Here is a 24,561-nt window from a genome sequence, read left to right as displayed (position 1 = left end):
TCAACGTCAAAAGTTGTATTCAGCGTCAAAATTATTGAATTCAGCGTCAGAGTTATTGTATTCAGCGTTAACAAGAAGGCCTCGAAGGTTATTTAGATTTTCGTAAGTATACGCTCACTCCTGTGTTTGTTCCTGTGTGCACATTCATATCTGCCTTTGTTAGGAAGTGCAAAGTCGTACCTGTGGTCCGTACTTGTACCGTTTGCGGCCAGTAGTAACAGTCTTGTTGATCAGGCCTTGATCCACCTGGAGGCCTGGTCTGGGACCGGGCCTCAGGGGAACGGGGCGTTGACCCCTGGAAACATCCTTCAGGTAAAACTAGTGGTGGAGGGACGACTTGCACACTATCGACACTCGCCTCGGTAGTAACAGCGGTTAAGAGAGGTCTACCTGAAGGGTGTTCCGGGGGTCAACGCCCCCGCGGCCCAGCCCTCCCGGGGAATCAGAGCCTGATCAACTAGGCTGTTACTGCTGGCCGCACTTAGTCCAACGTACGAACCACAGCCCACCTGATCGGGTACTAACGTTAGGTATCTATTCAGCTCCCTCTTGAAGGCAACCAGGACTCTATTTGTAATTCTAGTTATGCCTGGTGGGAGGCTGTTGAACAGTCTTGGACCCCAGACACTTGTGTTTTCTCTTAGTGGGGGTATATTGCACCGTCTGCCCAGGTAGGCAGGAAGCCTGCACCTAGGCAATCAAACACAGGTCAATAAAGTTTGACTCGCGAAATTGTAATAACAAATGCCAACAAACCACGGAACAGGAGGAGGTTGAACCCTGGCAAGTGTGCTCTGATTTGCTGGTGTTGCAATAATACTAAAGTCAGGGCTAGATATAAACTGCAGTAGCTGAGGAAAGTAAAAATTCGGACAACAGCAAAGGCAGAAACAACAACAACAACAGCAGCAGCAGCAGCAGCAACAGCAACAACAACAACAACAACAACAGCAACAACAACAACAACACTACCATCAGCAGCAACAACAGCAGCAGCATTAGTAACATTAATGTCAGCAGCAGCAGCAATATCTGTCAGAAGCGACAGCAATGCCAGTAGCAGCAGCATCAAAGCCACCGGCATCATCATCAGGGCCAGCAGCATCAACATCAACTCCGGCAGCAGAGGCAACATCACCTTCAGTACTAGCAGTAATAACACTAGCAATACCAGCAGCAGCATCAACACTAGGAACAGCTGCTCTGGTACCTGCAACACTACCATATCTTGCAACAACACTAAAATAAGATGAACAAGAGGGGCTACAAGAACTTCCTTCGTCAGATTAGCTGCTAGTGGGTGCTGTGAGTGTGGGCCAGGGTTGAGGTAGTGAGTGTGGGCCAGGGTTGAGGTAGTGAGTGTGGGCCAGGGTCGAGGTAGTGTGAGTGTGGGCCAGGGCCGAGGTAGTGTGAGTCAGGTAGTGTGAATGTGGGCCAGGGCCGAGGTAGTGTGAGTCAGGTAGTGTGAATGTGGGCCAGGGCCGAGGTAGTGTGAGTCAGGTAGTGTGAATGTGGGCCAGGGCCGAGGTAGTGTGAGTCAGGTAGTGTGAATGTGGGCCAGGGTCCAGGTAGTGTGAGTGTGGGTCAGGTAGTGTGAGTGTGGGTCAGGTAGTGTGAGTGTGGATTAGGTAGTGTGAGAGTGGGTCAGGTAGTCTGAGTGTGGATCAGGTAGTGCGAGTGTGGGTCAGGTAGTGAGAGTGTGGGTCACATAATGTGAGTGTGGCCAGGTAGTGTGCGTGTGGGTCAGGTAGTGTGAGTGTGGGTCAGGTAGTGTGATTGTGGGCCAGGTAATGTGAGTGTGGGTCAGGTAGTGTGAGTGTGGGTCAGGTACTGTGAGTGTGGGTCAGATAGTGTGAGTGTGGGTCAGGTATTGTGAGTGTGGATTAGGTAGTGTGAGCGTGGGTCAGGTAGTGTCAGTGTGAATCAGGTAGTGCGAGTGTGGGTCAGGTAGTGAGAGTGTGGGTCACATAATGTGAGTGTGGCCAGGTAGTGTGCGTGTGGGTCAGGTATTGTGAGTGTGGGTCAGGTAGTGTGATTGTGGGCCAGGTAGTGTGATTGTGGGCCAGGTAGTGTGAGTGTGGGTCAGGTAGTGTGAGTGTAGGTCAGGTAATGTGAGTGTGGCCAAGTAGTGTGAGTGTGGCCAGGTAGTGTGTGTGGGCCAGGTAATGTGAGTGTGGCCAAGTAGTGTGAGTGTGGCCAGGTAGTGTGAGTGTGGGTCAGGTAATGTGAGTGTGGCCAGGTAGTGTGTGTGGGTCAGGTAGTGTGAGTGTGGGTCAGGTAATGTGAGTGTGGCCAGGTAGTGTGAGTGTGGGTCAGGTAATGTGAGTGTGGCCAGGTAGTGTATAACGAGTTTATTTGGTGATTCTGGTAGCGGGTGAGTGAATGATAAATCTTAGGAGGCTTCTTTGTCTATTGAAAAGTCGTGGTGGGTACACAGGCTTGTGTGTTGTGCCCATGGCCCGGGAGGGCCATCTCACGAGAGAGAGCAAGTAGGCCTTCTGTCTTGCTGCTTGGCCGCTGTGTGAGTGAGTGTGGGACCAGCTTCCCACAGACTTGGACAGGCCCAGAGGGCAGCACCTTAATGGCGCGAAATATGAACTAAGCTGGCATACAAAAATAGGCTGTCTGTGCAGACAGTACAGGCTGTCTACAAGTGTGAGTGTGGGTCAGGTAGTGTGAGTGTGGGTCACGTAGTGTGGGCCAGGTAATGTGAGTGTGGGGCAGGTAGTGTGAGTGTGGGGCAGGTAATGTGAGTGTGGGTCAGGTAGTGTGAGTGTGGGTCAGATAGTGTGAGTGTGGGTCAGGTAGTGTGAGTGTGGGTCAGGTAGTGTGAGTGTGGGTCAGGTAGTGTGAGTGTGGGTCAGGTAGTGTGAGTGTGGGCAGGTAGTGTGAGTGTGGGTCAGGCAGTGTGAGTGTGGGTCAGGTAGTGTGAGTGTGGGTCAGGTAGTGTGAGTGTGGGTCAGGTAGTGTGAGTGTGGGTCAGGTAGTGTGAGTGTGGGTCAGGTAGTGTGAGTGTGGGTCAGGCAGTGTGAGTGTGGGTCAGGTAGTGTGAGTGTGGGTCAGGTAGTGTGAGTGTGGGTCAGGTAGTGTGAGTGTGGGTCAGGTAGTGTGAGTGTGGGTCAGGTAGTGTGAGTGTGGGTCAGGTAGTGTGAGTGTGGGTCAGGTAGTGTGTGTGGGTCAGTTAGTGTGAGTGTGGGTCAGGTAGTGAGTGTGGGTCAGGTAGTGTGAGTGTGGGTCAGGTAGTGTGAGTGTGGGTCAGGTAGTGTGTGTGTGTGGGTCAGGTATTGTGAGTGTGGGTCAGGTAGTGTGAGTGTGGGTCAGGTAGTGTGAGTGTGGGTCAGGTAGTGTGAGTGTGGGTCAGGTAGTGTGAGTGTGGGTCAGGTAGTGTGAGTGTGGGTCAGGTAGCGTGAGTGTGGGTCAGGCAGTGTGAGTGTGGGTTCAGGCAGTGTGAGTGTGGGTCAGGTAGTGTGAGTGTGGGTCAGGTAGTGTGAGTGTGGGTCAGGTAGTGTGAGTGTACTCACCTAGTTGTACTCACCTAGTTGAGGTTGCGGGGGTCGAGTCCGAGCTCCTGGCCCCGCCTCTTCACTGATCGCTACTAGGTCACTCTCCCTGAGCCGTGAGCTTTATCATACCTCTGCTTAAAGCTATGTATGGATCCTGCCTCCACTACATCGCTTCCCAAACTATTCCACTTACTGACTACTCTGTGGCTGAAGAAATACTTCCTAACATCCCTGTGATTTATCTGTGTCTTCAGCTTCCAACTGTGTCCCCTTGTTACTGTGTCAGGTAGTGTGAGTGTGGGTCAGGTAGTGTGAGTGTGGGTCAGGTAATGTGAGTGTGGGTCAGGTAGTGTGAGTGTGGGTCAGGTAGTGTGAGTGTGGGTCAGGTAATGTGAGTGTGGGTCAGGTAGTGTGAGTGTGGGTCAGGTAGTGTGAGTGTGGGTCAGGTAGTGTGAGTGGGGCCCAGGGGCGGAGCTCCACGCACTCCTGGGGTTCCTCGGGGGAAAATTAAGTTTTATGGTAGGAGTCTTGGCGTAGCCCTGAAACAAGAAGGCTATGGTAATCCAAGTAATTTTTACTTCTTGACCCCTCTCCCTCTCTCTCTCTCTCTCTCTCTCTCTCTCTCTCTCTCTCTCTCTCTCTCTCTCTCTCTCTCTCTCTCTCTCTCTCTCTCTCTCTCTCTCTCTCTCTCTCTGTCAATTCAACTTTTACACACTCGTTTAACAGTAATCGAAATTTTCCCTATTTTTTCCCCTTTAATAATAATCTTTCTATCAGCAGTTCCTTTCATTAAAATTAGTTAATTTCTAACACCGAATTTTTTTTCCCTCCGCACACGTAAAATTTACACTAACGATATATACTTTTATGAATTTTTTCTATCATCAGTTCCACGTAGTTTTTAGCAGATTTTTTTCATTTAAATATATAATATTATATATATATAATAATTATATACACCTACCTCAGTCATCCCGACTTATTATTTTTTATTTTTTTTTTTATTTTTTTTTTTTTGCAGTTACTCTCGGGTAATCCAGTTACTATGCATCTCTGTGTAGGAAATGAAATTAAAATTTAATAAAAATGGCTTTATAACATTCCCAAATCAAGAAAATTTTGTCACAGTTTTATAGATGTTGGCAGTCCTTGATCTGTGTGAGATTGAAGACCAAATATATATAAGAATAATCTCAAATGTAATTGTTACTTAGAAAAGATAAGTTTAATGTCCGTTTTCTGTGATTGATTACTCTTGTTGTGTTTTCTGTAGATTTTGCATGTCACATAGGATTCATTTATCTTTGATATACCTTTTATGAGCTCCGAGAGTTTTTATATTCTTAGTACTCGGCCTTGGACCAGGCTTGCTTGCTTGGTCAACCAGGCTGTTGCTGCTGGTGACCCGCTGGCACACACAGTTGTATGCGTGGAAAGCAAAGAAATCTATTCATCAGTTCATCCTTGCTTAATGAAGGAGGTAAAGATATTAGTCATCTCTCTAGCAGGAATTTCACCCAAGTGGGAAAATAAAAATGTTTTACCACTGGGATTATCTTAATGCACGACCATGTAAGAAAAAAAAAATCAACTATTATCCGTCCTTTTGAGCGCTGGTGTCCATTGCCACGTAACCTCTCGGTTAGTAAATGTTTCAAATTCTTGGAATAATTTAGTCGAAGTCATTGCTCAAACATCCAACTACTCGTTTTACAACTCTGAAAATTTATGTTAATTTTCCAACTATAAAGAACGGGAAATATGATACCATGTATGAAGTCAGATTAGTATATTATCATAACAAGGCGAGAACGTGTCGATTCTTGATCACATTACACAGGAAAACTTTAGATAAGACCCCTCAAGGAAGGTTCCTTGATGTTGGTGAGGGGCTCTTGATTTAGGGAATTGGATCTGTGCTCCAGTTCCCCGAATTAAGCCTGAATGCCTTCCACATCCCCCCCCCCCAGGCGCTGTATAATCCTCCGGGTTTAGCGCTTCCCCCTTGATTATAATAATAATAATAATTGTAGATAAGAGTAAATTCAGGAAACACTTAATTTTCTTTGACCATATAAGAAAATTAATGATGAGTTCAGACAAGTGTCTGCGTGACCTGAAGGAGAAGGATTTGATTTCGGAAAATAACTACAAAAAGTTTTTTTACAGTCCTGGCTTCTTCCCTGGCGTTATGTATATAGACTCTCCAGGAGGCATAAACAGGGAGTTCCAACTCGCTCTGTGTACATATAATTTCGGTTTAGTGAAGTTTTTAAACTTTATCAAAGTTCTGTGGATGATTTACTCTCTCAATAAATAAAAAAAAGGCACAATACCGTGACTGGAACGATACACAAATAACCCGCACATAGAAGAGAGGAGCTTACGACGACGTTTCGGTCCGACTTGGACCATTTACAAAGTCACACTAACCACACTACCACTACTACTACTATTACTACTACCACCACTACCTCTTCCTGCCTATATATAGCCGTCCTGCTCCACTTCTGGTTAGTGTGACTCTGTAAATGGTCCAAGTCGGACCGAAACGTCGTGGTAAGTTCCTCTCTTCTATGTGCGGGTTATTTGTGTATTTACTCTCTCATTTGGGGACACTTGCATGACGCATAACATTTACAAGAATTATTTCAAAGCCAAACAGAAATTTTGTCTTTAATGTGGAAAACAAAAAAAAAAAGTCATTATTCTTTGATGTTAATGTTTAGCATGTTAACAGTAGTTATCTTAGTACGGTATACTATAGGCCTACACTGACTTAGGTCTATACTTTTGTACAACTCTAAGGAAAATGCCGTTAAAACGTCAAAAGGTCCTACTGAATTGTGTTCCGTCTAATTTTTACTTGACAATAATCAATTTCTACAGAAACTTTTATCTAATATCTCACCACTGCCATTGTTTAAGACAACAAACTTGCGATTTTGGCTTAAATAACAACGCTCTTCTTGCCGAATAAGGCAAGCGAAAATTTGTGTATGCAGTAATTTCGCAAAAATCATTCTGAGCTTAACGAAAAAAAATATATTTAATTGTGTTTATTATTAAATTATTGTAAACTTATCCAAAATATATTTAGTTGGATTAGGCTAAATTAAATTGCGCTTGTTATAATAAGGTCAGGGAAGTTTTCTAAGGTACTTTTGGTACAAAATTATTAATTTTTACATTAACATAAATGAAAAAAATATATCTAAATGTATAAGAGGAAGTTTTGGAAAAAAATTAATTTTAAATTAGTTCTTGGTAATTGGCAGGTTTATATATATATATATATATATATATATATATATATATATATATATATATATATATATATATATATATATATATATATATATATATATATATAACCCATTTGCGAGTGAAAGGACAAGAGCCATGATAGAAGGGAGGAGGGAGCAGAAAAAAAGGTGGATGTGGGGGAAAAAGTTGGCTAGGGAGAAATGGCATTGTTTAGGGAAGTTTGAGGCTCGGTTCTTAATGACAAGGAATTCTAATTATTCTTTTAAAAAGTGGCCCTTGGAGGCGGATGGAGGAGGCGGGGACGAGGGCGTGACGGTGTGTGTGTGTGTGTGTGTGTGTGTGTGTGTGTGTGTGTGTGTGTGTGTGTGTGTGTGTGTGTGTGTGTGTGTGTGTGTGTGTGTGTGTACTCACCTAATTGTGGTTGCAGGGGTCGAAACTCAGCTCCTGGCCCCGCCTCTTCACTGATCGCTACTAGGTCCTTTTCCTCTCTGCTTCCTGAGCTTTGTCATACCTCTTCTTAAAACTATGTATGGTTCCTGCCTCCACTACTTCACTTGCTAGGCTATTCCACTTCCTGACGACTCTATGACTGAAGAAATACTTCCTAACGTCCCTGTGACTCGTCTGAGTCTTCAGCTTCCAGTTGTGACCCTTTGTTTCTCTGTCCCCTCTCTGGAACATCCTGTCTCTGTCCACCTTGTCTATTCCCCGCAGTATCTTGTATGTCGTTATCATGTCTCCCCTGACCCTTCTGTCCTCCAGTATCGTCAGTCCGATTTCCCTCAATCTTTCCTCGTACGACATTCCCCTGAGCTCTGGAACTAGCCTTGTTGCAAACCTTTGTACTTTCTCTAACTTCTTGACGTGCTTGACCAGGTGTGGGTTCCAGACTGGTGCTGCATACTCCAGTATGGGCCTAACATACACTGTGTACAGTGTCTTGAACCATTCCTTATTAAGGTATCGGAATGCTATTCTCATGTTTGCCAGGCGCCCGTATGTTGCAGCAGTTATTTGGTTGATGTGTGCCTCCGGTGACGTGCTCGGTGTTATGGTCAACTCAAGATCTTTCTCCCTGAGTGAGGTCTTTAGTCTTTGTCCACCTAGCCTATACTCTGTCTGCGGTCTTCTTTGCCCCTCCCCAATCTTCATGACTTTGCATTTGGCAGGGTTGAATTCGGGAAGCCAGTTTCTGGACCATGTGTCCAGCCTGTCCAGGTCTCTTTGCAGTCCTGCCTCATCCTCATCCGATTTAATTCTTCTCATCAGCTTCGCATCATCTGCGAATAGGGACACTTCAGAGTCTATTCCTTCCATCATGTCGTTCGCATATATCAAAAATAACACTGGTCCTAGAACTGACCCCTGTGGGACCCCGCTCGTTGTTGCCTCCCTGTCAGGTATTCCCTGATCCATTGCAGTGCCCTCCCTGTTATATGCGCCTGATCCTCCAGCTTCTGCACTAATCTCTTGTGAGGAACTGTGTCAAAGGCCTTCCTGCAGTCCAGGAAAATGCAATCAATCCACCCCTCTCTCTCGTGTCTTACTTCTGTTGCCTTGTCATAAAACTCCAGAAGGTTTGTGACACAGGATTTGCCTTCCATGAATCCATGCTGGTTTTCATTTATAATCTTGTTCCGTTCCAGGTGTTCCACCACTCTCCTCCTGATAATCTTCTCTATGACTTTGCATACTATACATGTCAAGAGACACAGGTCTGTAGTTTAGTGCCTCGTTTCTGTCTCCTTTCTTTAATATGGGGACTTCATTTGCCGTCTTCTATATCTCAGGTGTGTGTGTGTGTGTGTGCGGGCGTTAGAAAAGTGGGCATACACACATTCCCACCATCCGGGAATAATGGCTCTTGTTTGTAGAGATAATTGTTGTGGCGTATTTTCTGGCTGTGGTAGGAGTGAGGGCGAAGGAGTCAAGTCACACAGCTCTCTCACTGACCAGTGGTTACAGATGCCTCCTTTACTGCGATAACCTCGATCTTCTCTCTTCCTCCCACCATACTTTCATCACCTCCCCCTCACATCACCGCATGCTTGTGTTTACTCTGGGAAATGCATTCGCAAGTGAACTTCTTGCGGCGGCTTAATGCTGTAGAGACACAGTGACACTGTCTCAAACTCTTGCGACTGTAAAAATCTGTGAAGGATGAGAGCATCAACAGAGAGTGGTAGAGGAAATGAATTAAAAGATGAAGCAGAAAATGCTGTAGTAGACGACACCACGAGCATAGCTCTGCTCACCCGATTACAATGGGTAGTGTCAAATAATCAGTTACATCACCAGAGTACAGTAGGCGACATGGCAGCCGCGGTTTACCAACTTGATAACTCATTGTCCTCCCGGATTATTATCCTCATTCGTGAATTATTGTCTACTTTAGTCTTTATGTAATATATTTTATGCTATAATGTTGTCTTCTCCCAGTTTGTCCTGAAATATTGTCCAGTAAAACAACATGGTAAGGAAAAATATAAATGCAGGATAACAGTCCAGGATAATACCACAATAGGTCAATAAAACCGGACACTATTTCAGGATAAAACTGCAAGAAGAGAACATTACAAAAATAAAACATACTGCACGAAGAAGACAAGACGATAACTGGTGAAGGAGGACAATAATCCAGGAGGACAATGCACGACAGAGAGAAAAAAAAAGGTAACTAAATTATGTAATAAAACGGGAATGGGAAATTGTCCGCGCGATTTTTGAGTCCCAGCAAATTTGGTTTTGAACTGTTTGCTCTTAAAAGACAGATTAATTGAGGGAGGCAAAAAATACGATGATAATTTAATGTGTTTTCAAGCTATAACGGCGGGGACAAACAAAACCTTTTTTTTTTTCCCCTTCCCTGCCTTTTAGGTGCTGGTGAATGACGCGAGGGTAATTGTGTTTTGCTACTGGGGTTACCAGAGCTTCAGTAAGATGAAGGTGGTTCTTGCTTAAGAAATCTTTTTCTGTCTCTGTCTTCACTGCAAACAGACATTTCGGTTCGTCCTGGACCGATGTTGTGACTATTTCTCTCTCTCTCTCTCTCTCTCTCTCTCTCTCTCTCTCTCTCTCTCTCTCTCTCTCTCTCTCTCTCTCTCTCTCTCTCTCTCTCTCTCTCTCGTTAAGTAATAACATAATATGTTCAGGCAGTAGTTTCAGAAGTGTTGGAATATGGCCTGAGGACCCTGGTAACAAAGCGCTGGCCCGCACACACACACACACACACACACACACACACACACACACACACACACACACACACACACACACACACACACACACACACACACACACACACGCGCGCGCGCGCGCAGCGAAAGCCAAATCTGACTCGAAACTGTTTTACAGCCACATCAGGAGAAAAACAACAATCAAAGATCAGGTAATCAGGCTGAGAAAGGAAGGAGGGGAGATCACAAGAAATGACCGCGAAGTATGTGAGGAGCTCAACATGAGATTCAAAGAAGTGTTCACAGAGGAGACAGAAGGGACTCCGGAAAGACGGAGAGGTGGGGTACACCATCGAGTGTTGGACACAATACATGCAACCGAGGAAGAAGTGAAGAGGCTGCTAAGCTAGCTAGATACCTCAAAGGCGATGGGGGCCGGATAACATCTCTCTATGGGTCCTGAGAGAGGGAGCAGAGGCGTTATGCATACCACTAACAATCTTCAACACTCTCGAAACAGGGCAACTACCTGAGGTATGGAAAACAGCAAATGTAGTCCCAGTTTTTAAAAAGGAGACAGACACGAAGCATTAAACTACAGATCAGTGTCACTGACATGTATAGTATGCAAAGTCATTGAGAAGATTATCAGGAGATGAGTGGTTGAGCACCTAGAAAGGAATGAGCTTATCAACGACAACCAGCACGGTTTCAGGGATGGGAAATCCTGTGTCACAAACCTACTGGAGTTCTATGACATAGTGACAGCAGTAAAACAAGAGAGAGAGAGGGGTGAGTTGATTGCATTTTCTTGGACTGTAAGAAGGTGTTTGACACGGTTCCTCACAAGAGATTAGTGCAAATACTGGAGTACCAGGCAGGGATAACAGGGAAGGCAATGCAATAGATCAAGGAATACCTGTCAAGAAGACAGTAGCGAGTCATGGTACGTGACGAGGTGTCAGAGTGGGTGCCTGTGACGAGCGGGGTTCCATAGGGGTCAGTCCTAGGACCGGTGTTGGAGTGGGGTTCCATAGGGGTCAGTCCTAGGACCTGTGCTGTTTCTAGTATATGTGAACGACATGACGGAGAAAATAGACTCAGAAGTGTCCCTGTTTGCAGATGACGTGAAATTGATACGAATTCAGTCAGATGGGGACCAGGCAGAACTACAAAGGGATCTGGACAGGCTGCAGGCCTGATCCAGAAACTGGCTCCTGGAGTTTAACCTCATTAAGTGGATATCAGTAGTATCAGTTCCCAGTAGTATCAGTAACCAGTTACCAGTAGTATGACTCACTACCAACCGTCTGCGTGAATCACTGACTGTTATTCATGTTGCTGCTGACCATAGCATGTTTTGAATGCCGCTCACCCCTACGACCCAATTCGTGAGTCAGTCTTAAGATAGAGAGCAGAGAGGCAGGGTGGGCCTGGTGCTTCCCATATATTCCGTTATAATTATACGTACTAACCAGCCAACATTAGTGTTATTACTCAATCCATGTTAGAACCCCCCATAAGACAATTTGGTGACAGCGGTGTGGGCGTGGATTTACGGGTATTTCAGACGTTAGAAGATTGTTTGTTGGGTGCCGGCAGGTCAGAGGTCACGTCTGTCAGCCTCAGCCGGCCGCTCCAGCTTAAAAACCAGTTGCAGCCGTCTTTCAAGCTTCCTGGCTTAGTTCGTGTGCTAATTGCTTCAATCTCCGAGGGGTTGACCCGGATTTTGCAATTAAGCCAGCCAGTAAGCCAGAGTGTGGGAGTGAGCACCAGTCAGTCTGCCTCAGCCTATCATCCAGCCTGTCTCCTATCATCCACCTGCTCCTTCATGCTGTGTGCATCGTTACACGTCTTCCAGTCAGCTATTCTCGTGGGTTAAGCCAGCATGACAACCCAGCTTCCTAACCCAGCTGAGAGAGAGAAGTAAGCCATGCAAGTTCCTCTGAAGTATTGTCTCCTATATCACTTTGTGCTCCCAGTTGGATGCTAAGGGTGGTCTTCACCATCCCTGTGGCATATTGTGGCTTAGTTAAGTCACCTGGAGTCTTCTCGTGCATGGTGAGAAGTGCGTGGCAGTGAGAGCGCACAGGGCCAGCTTGTTCTGCTGTTCCCACCACCACCCGCCACTCACCCTTACCCACCTGTGGTGTTATTCACTTTCTACCTCTCACACACTGGGTCAAGAGCTGTACTTCACCTTTATTTCACCTGAGCGCCACCGTTAAAAGCCTAAGAGTGTGAGTCTTCGGAAAGCGCATTTCTTCACGACAATGTGCAATTGTTGTGTACTTTGCCATTGTATAGAATCAGCCCAAGCCGTACGCCTGCTCTCTCTAGTTTGTATTAGCTGTATGTCAGGACGACATATGTTAGCGTCGCCGAGCTTTCAGTAGTATCAATTCCCAGTAGTACCAGTTACCAGTAACCAGTTACCAGTAGTATGACTCACTACCAACCGTCTGCGTGAATCACTGACTGTTATTCATGTTGCTGCTGACCATAGCATGTTTTGAATGCCGCTCACCCCTACGACCCAATTCTTGAGTCAGTCTTAAGAAAAAGAGCAGAGGCAGGGCAGGCCCGGTGCTTCCCATATATTCCGTTATAATTATACGTACTAACCAGCCAACATTAATGTTATTACCCAATCCACGTTATCAAACCCCCCACATGACATGGAAACTCATGAAGATTGGGGAAGGGCAAAGAAGACCACGGACGGAGTACAGTCTAGGGGACCAGAGACTACAAACCTCACTCAAGGAAAAGGATCTTGGTGTGATTATAACACCGGACACATCTCCTGAGGCACACATCCACCAAATAACTGCTGCAGTATATGGGCGCCTAGCAAACCTAAGACTAGCATTCCGACATCTCAATAAGGAATCGTTCAGGACCCTGTACAGCGTGCACGTTAGGCCTATATTGGAGTGTGCAGCACCAGTTGGGAACCCACACCTAGCCAGGCGGCACGTAAGGAAATTAGAGAAAGCACAAAGTTTTACAACAAGACTAGTCCCGGAGCTAAGGGGGTATGTCCTACGAGGAGAGGTTAAGGAAAATCGACCTGACGACACTGGAGGACAGGAGAGATAGGGGGAGATATGATGATAACGACATATAAAATACTGAGAGGAATCGACAGGGTGGACAGAGACAAGATGTTCCAGAGATGGGACATAGCAACAAGAGGTCACAGTTGGAAGTTGAAAACTCAGATGAATCACAGGGATGTTAGGAAGTATTTCTTCAATCACAGAGTCGTCCAGTAGCAGCCAGTGAAGAGGCGCGCCCAGGAGCTGTGACTTGACCCCTGCAATCACAACTAGGTGAGTACAAATAGGCGAGCACACACATACACATACACACACACACACACACACACACACACACACACACACACACACACACACACACACACACACACACACACACACACACACACAGCTGTTTGATTCACCTTACGATACTAGACTGTGTTTGCCAGCGTCACCACGAACCCTCTTATCAATATCCATTAAAACCATATTTACAAGTACGAGTGACAGGACTGACCTTACAAAAACCTCACCTCTCATCCTCCTCCTCCACGTAAAATGCTCCTCCCCATTCGTTCTCCAGCTGTTCGTTCCCAAAAGATGCTCTTCCCATTCATCACCCAGCATCTCCTACCTCGTATGATGTTCCCCAAGCATCCCTCAGCACCTCCTACCTCATAAGGTGTTCCCCAAGCATCTCCCAGTTCTTCCCACCTCAAGATATGCCAGACGTTAACTCCCATCTCTATAGTTTCTCCCATCTCAGCCTTTCCCATATTGCAGCTTCTCCTGTCTCCCCACAGTCTCTTCCATCTTCCCAGTCTCCGTCCTGCCCACAGCAAGAGGTCTGACACAGTGAGCTAAATACAGTCAGCCACCCACGTTACTGGTTTTCTCGCTATTAAAGAGTGACAGTAATTAGTTCATTGTTTTGATGTAGTGTTGGGCCTGGGGTAGGGGTAGGGGAAGGGGGGAGGAAAAGTGGGGAAGGGGGTAGGAAAAGTGGGGAAGGGAGGGGGTGGTTGGAGTGAAAGAGAAAAGGAACAAAGGGGGAAAATGGGATAGAAAGATATATATATATATATATATATATATATATATATATATATATATATATATATATATATATATATATATATATATATATATATATATATATGTATGTATGCCGTGCCGAATAGGCAGAACTTGCGATCTTGGCTTAAATAGCAACGCTCATCTTGCCATATAGGACAAGCGAAAATTTGTGTATGCAATAATTTCGCCAAAATCATTCTGAACCTAACGAAAAAAAATATATTTCACTGTGTTTGTTTAGTATTAAATTATTGTAAACAAATCTAAAATATATTTAGTTGGGTTAGGCTAAAATAAATTGTTCTTGTTATAATAAGGTTAGGTAAGTTTTCTAAGATTCTTTTGTAGCAAAGTTAAATTTTTTTACATTAACATTAATAAAAAAATATATCTTTAAAAGTATAAGAGAAAATTTTAGAAAGGACTTAATTTTAAATGAGTTCTTGCAAATTGACCAGTTTTACATATTCGGCACGACATATATATATATATATATATATATATATATATATATATATATATATATATATATATATATATATATATATATATATATATATATGTCGTGCCGAATAGGCAGAACTTGCGATCTTGGCTTAAATAACAACGCTCATCTTGCCATATAGGACAAGCGAAAATTTGTGTATGCAATAATTTCGCAAAAATCTTTCTAAACCTAACGAAAAAAATATATTTCATTGTGTTTGTTATTAAATTATTGTAAAAATATCTAAAATATATTTACTTGGATTAGGTTAAATTAAATTGCGTTTGTTATAATAAGGTTAGGTAAGTTTTCTAAGATTCTTTTGGTGCAAAATTATTAATTTTTACATTAACATAAATGAAAAAATATATATCTAAATGTATAGATTCTTGTAGGATTGTATGGTTCAGTGGGTTAGAGCGTCGTGAATTTTCGCTCACCATGAAGCGGGCCCCCAGGCTAGTTGCAGTGTTCTTATTGATATACTCTGATATATGTATGTATATATATATATATATATATATATATATATATATATATATATATATATATATATATATATATATATATATATATATGTGCCGAATATGTAAAACTGGTCAGTTAGTAATAACTCAATTAAAATTAAGTCCTTCCTGAAATTTTCTCTTATATGTTTAAAAATATATTTTTTTCATTAATGTTAATGTAGAAAATTTTAATTTTGCGCCAAAAGAATCTTAGAAAACTTACCTAACCTTATTATAACAAGAACAATTTATTTTAGCCTAACCCAACTAAATATATTTTAGATTTTTTTACAATAATTTAATACTAAACAAACACAGTGAAATATATTTTTTTCGTTAGGTTCAGAATGATTTTGGCGAAATTATTGCATACACAAATTTTCACTTGTCCTATATGGCAAGATGAGCGTTGCAATTTAAGCCAAGACCGCAAGTTCTGCCTATTCGGCACGACATATATATATATATATATATATATATATATATATATATATATATATATATATATATATATATATATATATATATATATATATATGTATGTATATATATATAATCAGTGTATGTCAGTATTTATGCATCTCTAGGTGTATAACCGTCAGTGTATATACTCCGGCAAGTGTATATTTCTGAGAATATGCGCTAAAAACACCCTGAAATCGTACAAGATGCACACCGTACTTGTAATATACCTGTGACATACCAGTGATTATACCTTGTATCCCACCTGTGAATAAATTCACTTACAATTGAGGTTAATATTGCGGATTTCAGAATTCATTGTTTGATATTTTTCATTTTGCATCGCCCCACGGGATATATTATTTTGAAATTAGTGGACATATTGAAAGTATTTTTTTCTACGTATATACCAGCAACTCGCTTATTAAATAAAAAGCTTCACTCGTGTATATATATATATATATATATTTATATATATATATATATATATATATATATATATATATATATATATATATATATATATATATATATATATATATATTTTATATATATATATATATATATATATATATATATATATATATATATATATATATATATATATATATATATATATATATATATATACACACATATATGCCGAATAGGTAAAATTGGTCAATTAGCAAGAACTCATTGAAACTTAAGTCCTTTCTATAAATTTCTCTTATAAGATTAAAGATATATTTTTTCATTTATGTTAATGTAAAAATTAATAATTTTGTACCAGAAGAACGTTATAAAACTTACCTAACCTTATTATAACAAGCGCAATTTAATTTAGCCTAATCCAACTAAATATATTTTAGACAAGTTTACAGTAATTTAATAAACAAACGCAATGAAATATATTTTTTTCGTTAGGTTCAGAATGATTTTTGCGGAATTATTGCATACACGAATTTTCGCTTGCCTTATTCGACAAGAAGAGCGCTGTTATTTAAGCCAAAATCGCAAGTTTTACCTATTCGGTACGATACACACACACACACACACACACAGATATATATGTATGTATATATATATATATACATATATATATATATATATATATATATATATATATATATATATATATATATATATATATGTGTGTGTGTGTGTGTGTGTGTATCGTGCCGAATAGGCAGTACTTGCGATCTTGGCTTAAATAGCAACGCTCATCTTGCCATATAGGACAAGCGAAAATTTGTGTATGGAATAATTTCGCCAAAATCATTCTGAACCTAACGAAAAAAATATATTTCACTGTGTTTGTTTAGTATTAAATTATTGTAAACAAATCTAAAATATACTTAGTTGGGTTAGGCTAAAATAAATTGTTCTTGTTATAATAAGGTTAGATAAATTTTCTAAGATTCTTTTGGAGCAAAATTAGAATTTTTTACATTAACATTAATGAAAAAAATATATCTTCAAACGTATAAGAGAAAATTTTAGAAAGGACTTAATTTTTTAATGAGTTCTTTCTAATTGACCAGTTTTACATATTCGGCACGACATACATTATATATATATATATATATATATATATATATATATATATATATATATATATATATATATATATATATATATATATGAAAGCATCTACATTTAAAGGGCGTTTACTAAGTCACAAGTCTGAGTTGGTAAGCAGTTTAATACCAAGTTCAGACTTGGGAGGAAAACTTTAAACACTGTCAGTCTAAAACTCTCCCTCCTTTTAACGTTGGAAAGAACGAAATTCATATGCAAATTTCTAATGATTACGTCTTAATGATCAACGGCGATAAGAAATAAAAACGTCTGGAAAGTGATCGCGGCACTTTGCCTTAAAAACAAGAAATTAGGTTGTGATAGTTCAAAGAAATGGTCGAATTGGACGAGCCCTTCATTTTAATTTTCTTAATTTGGCCCGACTTTAATCACAATTGTTGGAAAGAAGACCAGCTGTGATAGGTAGAGTGGATTTTTGACGGTGGAGGGAGGGAGGGGTGAGGGAAGAGGGTAATGGAGAAGGTGGGTAAGGGAAAAGGAGGTAAGGGAGGAGGAGGGTTTGGGAGGGTGATAGTGTTAGGGAGAGAATGAGGGAGAGCTTAAGGGAAAGTGTGAAAGAGTAAGAGTGTGAGTGAAAGTGAAAGAAAGGGGTGAATGTTAGGGAGAGGGTGAAGAATATGGGGGGAGGTAGTGCGTGAGGGAGGGGGTGAGAGAAAGGCAGAATATGAAAGAGGGGATGAGGGAGAAGCAGAGTGCTAGAGAGGGGGGTAAGGGAGATAGCAAGAGTGGGGATGGAAGAGATAGCGATAAAAAAGAGAACTACAACAAAAAAGTTAGTGAAAGACGAGTTAGGGGAGAGAGAGAGACAGAGACAGAGATCCCTAAGCCCACGCCCACAGGCCTCCTTACGCCCACGCTCGTTAAGAGACTGGCACAGACAATCGTTAAACATCTTTTATAAAGAATGTCGTTTAATGTTCTACGACACTCATTAACCCTCGTAACTCTGACACAGGTGTGTGTACTCACCTAGTTGAGGTTGCGGGGGTCGAGTCCGTGTGTGTGTGTGTGTGTGTGTGTGTGTGTGTGTGTGTGTGTGTGTGTGTGTGTGTAATTGAAAGAACTGTCGGTATTGGTACTGGCGTCTTGTGCTTGTAAGATTGTTATTGACATGCATGCCCTTCAAGTGACATGCGTTCACCTCATGTGAAATGCGTGCACCTCATGTGACATGCGTGCACCACGTGTGACAACGTAGTGAAGTTAGGATGGGGTGCATCTTGGAGGAACGTTGAACTCTCCCTTTCCATCTATGGAAAGGGCGAGTTACTTCCATCTCCTGAGATCAGGAGGCCTCACCGGCATCAAGACAACACGATTTATCTTTCACACAGTGTAAGGTAGCAGTAGCACACTGTACCTGGAGGTTACCTGGAGGTTATTCCGGGGATCAACGCCCCCGCGGCCCGGTCCACGACCAGGCCTCCCGATGGATCAGGGCCTGATCAACTAGGCTGTTACTGCTGGCCGCACGCAGTCCGACGTACGAGCCACAGCCCGGCTGATGTATGGGGTGTACCCACAATATAACTACCATACACAGGTTTCCTAATTGGCAACACGTTCTGTGCTCTCTCTCCTGACGTAGGTGTTCTCCCGACCCTCAACATACACTTCCCAAGCGGCCGTGTTCAACGTGCCGTTTAAGCACTGGTGTTTTGCTGCTGCGGAAGTACCGATATAGAGCGGTGTGAGAGGAGTAGCTCAACTCTGTATAACATACAGCTGTTTGCTCTGTGTGTCCTTAAACTGTCACAAGTGCATCACTGTGCATCTGGTTCATAGGTGCGCACATCGCTAAGTATAAAGTATAGCATCTTCATTACATAGCACTCCTATTAGGCGTAGATGTTGCTACTATTTATCTGTTTCATAGTTATGGAAGGGAAAAAAGAAAATTTTCCCAAGTTCCCCTGTCACATTCCATCACACTTGACGGGTATCGTACACCAGGTGTCGACACCTGTCAGTCTGAACTAGGAAGTTTCAGTAAGGCGAGGAGGATATCGTCAAGCATTCCAGCCATGGGCTCAGCAGCTACGGCAGCTTCAAATAGTTCCTGGGACTCCTGCTGAGGATAACTAGGATGAGGTTGCCTCATACTCAGAGCGGTAGGAAGCGCGCCTCCTTGTAGCGCAGACTACTACACACTTCGTTAGAATTCAGTGTACGCGTTTTTAGATCTTTGTACAGTCTAGCTCACTCATAATCCTTTGTTTACATTCATTCATTCATTCATTAGGGATTTGCCGGTACTTCCGGCCCGGGTCTTCTCCACCTTTGTTTACACATATTTTCAATTAAATTAGAACTTGTAAGATAACAAAGATATGCCATTATCCAAAGATGGTTGACCAGACAAGCCTGAGTCATAGCCAGGCTGAGAGAGTAGGGGAGACTCTAGAAACGCGTCACAGGTATACCACAAACTTCCTTGAAGAAGTAGGTACTATCCTTCACCTAATTACACTCATTAGCGGCCTCAAGAAGGCCCAGGAAGAGAATTTTTGTGTGATGATGGTGAGTCTGGCAGTGTGTAGCAATAAGGTGGCACTTTAGGCACTCCAGGCTTCTGAGCGCCAGGGAGGATTTAAGACTCGTTTAGGGAAAGAGCAGAGATAACTCTGGAAAATGATGTCATGTCTGGAGATGTCTCACACGAGGTTGATTGGGAAGTCGTGTGAATGCTGATTGGTGGAGGCGAAGTCCTGCCTGTTAACGGGGGCTGCCTGGAGCTGGGTTGCGCTGATTGGAACTGACGGGGGCTGACTGGGACTTGCTGGGGCTGGCTGAGCATGGCTAGGGGCCGGGTCCTCTCCCCGTCCCCTCCTCTCCACTCCCCGCTTATTTCTACCCCTACTTCCCTCTCTACCTCCCCCTCCCCTATTTTCCTCACTGCCACCCCCACCAAGTGAGTCAGCGGGCAGCCAGCAGAAACAGCCTGGTTGACCAAGCAGTCAACAGAAGAGCCGGGATGCGAGGGTAGAAAATACTTTCGAAAGTGGGCACAGGTATATCCTCTCCCCACACCACCCCTTCCCTCCCCCCCTCCTCTCTCCTCCCCACCCCTTCCCCCCTCACACCCTCCTCTGAGCAGTACGAAAAAAAGAACTGTTGGCACCACAGCTTGTGAATGAAAGTCTCATTGAGAGAGAGAGAGAGAGAAAGAAAGCGAAAGTGCCAGTTAAGGGGTATCAGTGGAAGAAAGGAAATCATAAAGGAGCGAGTTAAAAGTGGGCATGAATAGACCTTCACCTTAGTTTTGGAAGTGATCAGTCAGGCTGTTCGTGCTAGCATCAGCAACTAGTATGTAATTGCCGGTTCAGTTTTACAGTCGACGCCGTCAACATAGCTGCCTTGAACTTAATTTTTATATATAAAATAGAAATTTTCTCTGCGATTGTCTTTCATTCCTGAGTCACAGCATCCACTGTGCTACCTTCAAGTAGCAACGGGAACTTCTCAACGGTAAAGTAGCAACGGGAACTTCTCAACGGTAAAGTAGCAACGGGAACTTCTCAACGGTAAAGTAGCAACGGGAACTTCTCAACGGTAAAGTAGCAACGGGAACTTCTCAACGGTAAAGTAGCAACGGGAACTTCTCAACGGTAAAGTAGCAACGGGAACTTCTCAACGGTAAAGTAGCAATGGGAACTTCTCAACGGTAAAGTAGCAACGGGAACTTCTCAACGGTAAAGTAGCAACGGGAACTTCTCAACGGTAAAGTAGCAACGGGAACTTCTCAACGGTAAAGTAGCAACGGGAACTTCTCAACGGTAACGTAGCAACGGGAACTTCTTATCCACTGTACAGTAGATATTGGAACTTGTATTCCACTGTAAAGTAGGAAACATAATATATATTTCGTGCCGAATAGGTAAAACTTGCTATTTTGGCTTAAATACCAACGCTCTTCTTGCCGAATAAGACGAGCGAAAATTTGTGTATCCAATAATTTCTCAAAATTCATTTTGAACCTAACGAAAAAATATATTTCATTGTGTTTGTTTATTATTTAATTATTATAAACTTATCTAAAATATATTTAATTGAATTAGGCTAAATTAAATTCCGCTTGTTATAATAAGGTTAGGTAAGTTTTCTAATTTTTTTTTGGTACAAAATTATTAATTTTTACATTAACATTAATGAAAAAAAAATATATCTTTCAACGTATAAGAGAAAATTTTAGAAAGGACTTAATTTTAAATGTGTGCTAATTGACCAGTTTTACCTATTCGGCACGACATTTGAATTTCATAATTACAGACTTGTCATTTCGCAGTACTGTATATGTACTCACCTATATGTGGTTTCAAGGGTCGAGTCACAGCTCCTACATGTTGGGGGGAAGGGGCAAGCTGCCTGTCCTCTTTGCAACTCTCAGTAGTAAACGACGTCTGCAAAATCACACACACACACACACACACACACACACACACACACACACACACACACACACACACACACACACACACACACACACATACACACACTACATAACTCAAAAATTTGCAAGTGCACAAAAAAAAAATAAACTCGAAAAATCCCAAGAAGAAAAGAGAGAATTGGTGGCTAGTATCTGGCAACGCCGCCAAGAACGTCAGTTAGCAAGAGAGTAAGAAAATGGCCTCTTTCTATGCTAATTATTGGAGTGAATTCTTGTCCGCCTTTGGGAGATGTGCTCCACCACGAGTCCTGTTAACTATAATCCTTAGAGAAGTCCTTTGTTTTTATGCAAGGACTAGGACCCACCGCCCTCGACAAATAGTCGTTGTGTTTATCGCTTGCCACGAGAGACTCGTCCAGGACTTTATGAATTGTCTTCTACGTAATTGTGTAGGTAATTGACCGTGGTAATTTTTTGGTTAATGTTCTTGCAGTCACTTTTCTTGCTTAGTGTTGGGGGGAAGGAGTTGGGGGTGGAGGGATGTGGGGGTGGAGGGATGTGGGGGTGGTGGGGAAAGTGATGATGGGAGGAGATGTGGTTGTGGTGGTGGTTGGTGAAGGTGGTTTTGGTGGTGGATTAAAGGATATGTTTATAATTACCATCATTAGATGCAAAGCATTGAACAGATGCCTTTCACTCAACAACTGAGAAGTGGCAGCGAGGATGTTGTGTTCCTACACACTGGCAGTGTGCCCATAAACTAGGCACCTGCACCACTCTAGTTTCTCACAAATTTGTCAAACATTTCTCACTATATATGAGCCCCATCCTGTGATGGAATGTGACAGGGAAACACAGTTGCCTCTTTTCCCCACAAGAGAAACACAGTTGCCTCTTTTCCCCACAAGAGAAACACAGTTGCCTCTTTTCCCCACAAGAGAAACACAGTTGTCTTCCCCACCTTCCCACTTTGTGGGTACATATGTGGTCCTTGACTATTCAACAGCTTACCAGAAGTTATCAGAAACACTTCTGGGACAAGTGTAGAAGTCTTCAAAGAAAACTGGACAAGTATCTTTATCAGGTGCCAGATCAGCCAGGCTGTGATGTATGTGTAGGTCAACGGGCCGTCATCAGCAACAGCCTGGATGATCAAGCAAACACTAGACGAGCCTGGCTCAAAACCTGGCTAAATCCGTATTTATTACAGCATAATTCTGATGTCTGCTGTTAGCAGGCCGAAAAATCTTGGCCCACTGATGTTGACACAGTGCTCTCAAAGCTCCACACTGAGATTATTCTACACTTCGTACCATATCTCACTCCACTAAGTTGTTATAGCAGTAAGCAGATTGTGAGCCTGACCCTCTGTGTCTTCCAGGTATATATTATGAGGTATCTCTCTCTCTCTCTCTCTCTCTCTCTCTCTCTCTCTCTCTCTCTCTCCCGTTATATGCCGATATGTACTGCCGGTTATGGGTTTCAAACCCACGATCTTTCAGTGTTGAGATGATTTTTTTCGTCTCTGTGTTGCTCTGCTGTGGTAGTGGTTACCATCGTTCAGCGACTTGAGTTGATGGTGGTGGTAGTGGTGGTGGTGGTGAGACAGTGGTGGTGTGGCTGCACTCAATGTAAACAAATGTCTACAGCCTCTAAATCCTTGCTAAATTTGTGAACTTTATGGCAACTTGAGTAAACAGGCAAGTGCACACCCCTCCAGGTATTACAGCCATACATACATGCTTCCATACATAAATATGTACGTACATATATGCAAGTACAAACTATAAGTGATGCGATCATAAAGACAAAATATAAAAAAATTAAGTAGGATAGCTGCACATATCGACCTTTAGCTGAGGTCCTTTTCAGTAGGTATGTCAGTTATAGATCAAAATGTGCAGCTCTTCTATCGCCCACGGGATGGCACATGGGTGCATAACAAATCTGTAAATCTGACTAACTCTTGTTATGTTTCATTTCTAACTTCATGCTAGTTCAGCATATATTAAACATTTATGACGTTCTAGTTCTCAAACTTACGTATACATTGTACACACAGCTTGGAATTTCACTATTTTTCCGCAGTGCTTGTTTTACAAGGCACAGTACTGGCCCCTATCCTGTTCATCATCCTCATATGAGACATAGAGATGTAAACCATAGTACTATATCATCCTTTGCAGACGATACTAGGATCTGCATGAGAGTGTCATCCATTGAGGACACGGCAAATCTCCAGGAAGACGTAAACCAAGTTTTCCAATGGGCAACGGAGAACAATATGATGTTTAATGAAGACAAATTCCAACTACTCCGTTATGGAAAACTGGAGGAAATAATAACCAGGACTAAGTATATTACAAACTCAAATCACACAATAGAGCGGAAAAGTAATGTGAAAGACCTGGGTGTGGTAATGTCCGAAGACCTCACCTTCAAGGAACACAACAATGCCACTATCACATCTGCGAAGAAACTGATAGGATGGATAATGAGAACATTCAAGACAAGAGATGCTAAGCCAGTGATGATCCTTTTTAAATCACTTGTTCTCTCTAGGCTGGAATACTGCTGTACATTAACATCCCCATTCAAGGCAGGTGAAATTGCAGATCTAGAGAATGTGCAGAGAACAAGTTTCATCAAACACTTAACTACTGGGAATACTTGGAAGCGCTTGACTTGTACTCAGTGGAGTGCAGGCGAGAGAGATGCATCATAATCTACACATGGAAAATCCTAGAGGGATTGGTTCCTAATCTGCACACAGAAATCACTCCCTACGAAAGCAAACATACACCCAATGAAAAGTAGGGGCGCCATTAGTACACTAAGAGAAAACACAATAAGTGTCCGGGGCCTCCCACAGCCTCCCACCAGCCATAACGGGAATTAACAAAAAAATAACAATGGTTATTAATGACCATAATTTTTAAAGGGGTGGACCGGTAAGCCAGCGGAAGGCCTCGGTCAGATGACCAAAAGCTCCAAAGGCGGGTCATCATCTGACTAAGACCCGCGTCAGGAAACATTTGTCCTGTTTCCTGACGAACCTTACCTAA

The 24,561-nt window shown here is 42.6% G+C and overlaps 1 protein-coding gene across 13 annotated transcripts in view; it reads left to right on the top strand.

The window, feature by feature from the left end:
- FoxP (forkhead box P) overlaps positions 1-24,561 on the top strand; it is a 913,334-nt gene that overhangs the window by 306,952 nt on the left and 581,821 nt on the right. The window lies entirely within an intron of this gene.

This window comes from Cherax quadricarinatus, chromosome 20 (assembly GCF_038502225.1).
Source record: "Cherax quadricarinatus isolate ZL_2023a chromosome 20, ASM3850222v1, whole genome shotgun sequence".
NCBI lineage: Eukaryota > Metazoa > Arthropoda > Malacostraca > Decapoda > Parastacidae > Cherax > Cherax quadricarinatus.
The sequence above is the reverse complement of the archived record's forward strand: the minus strand, read 5'-3'. Positions and strand labels throughout refer to the sequence as shown.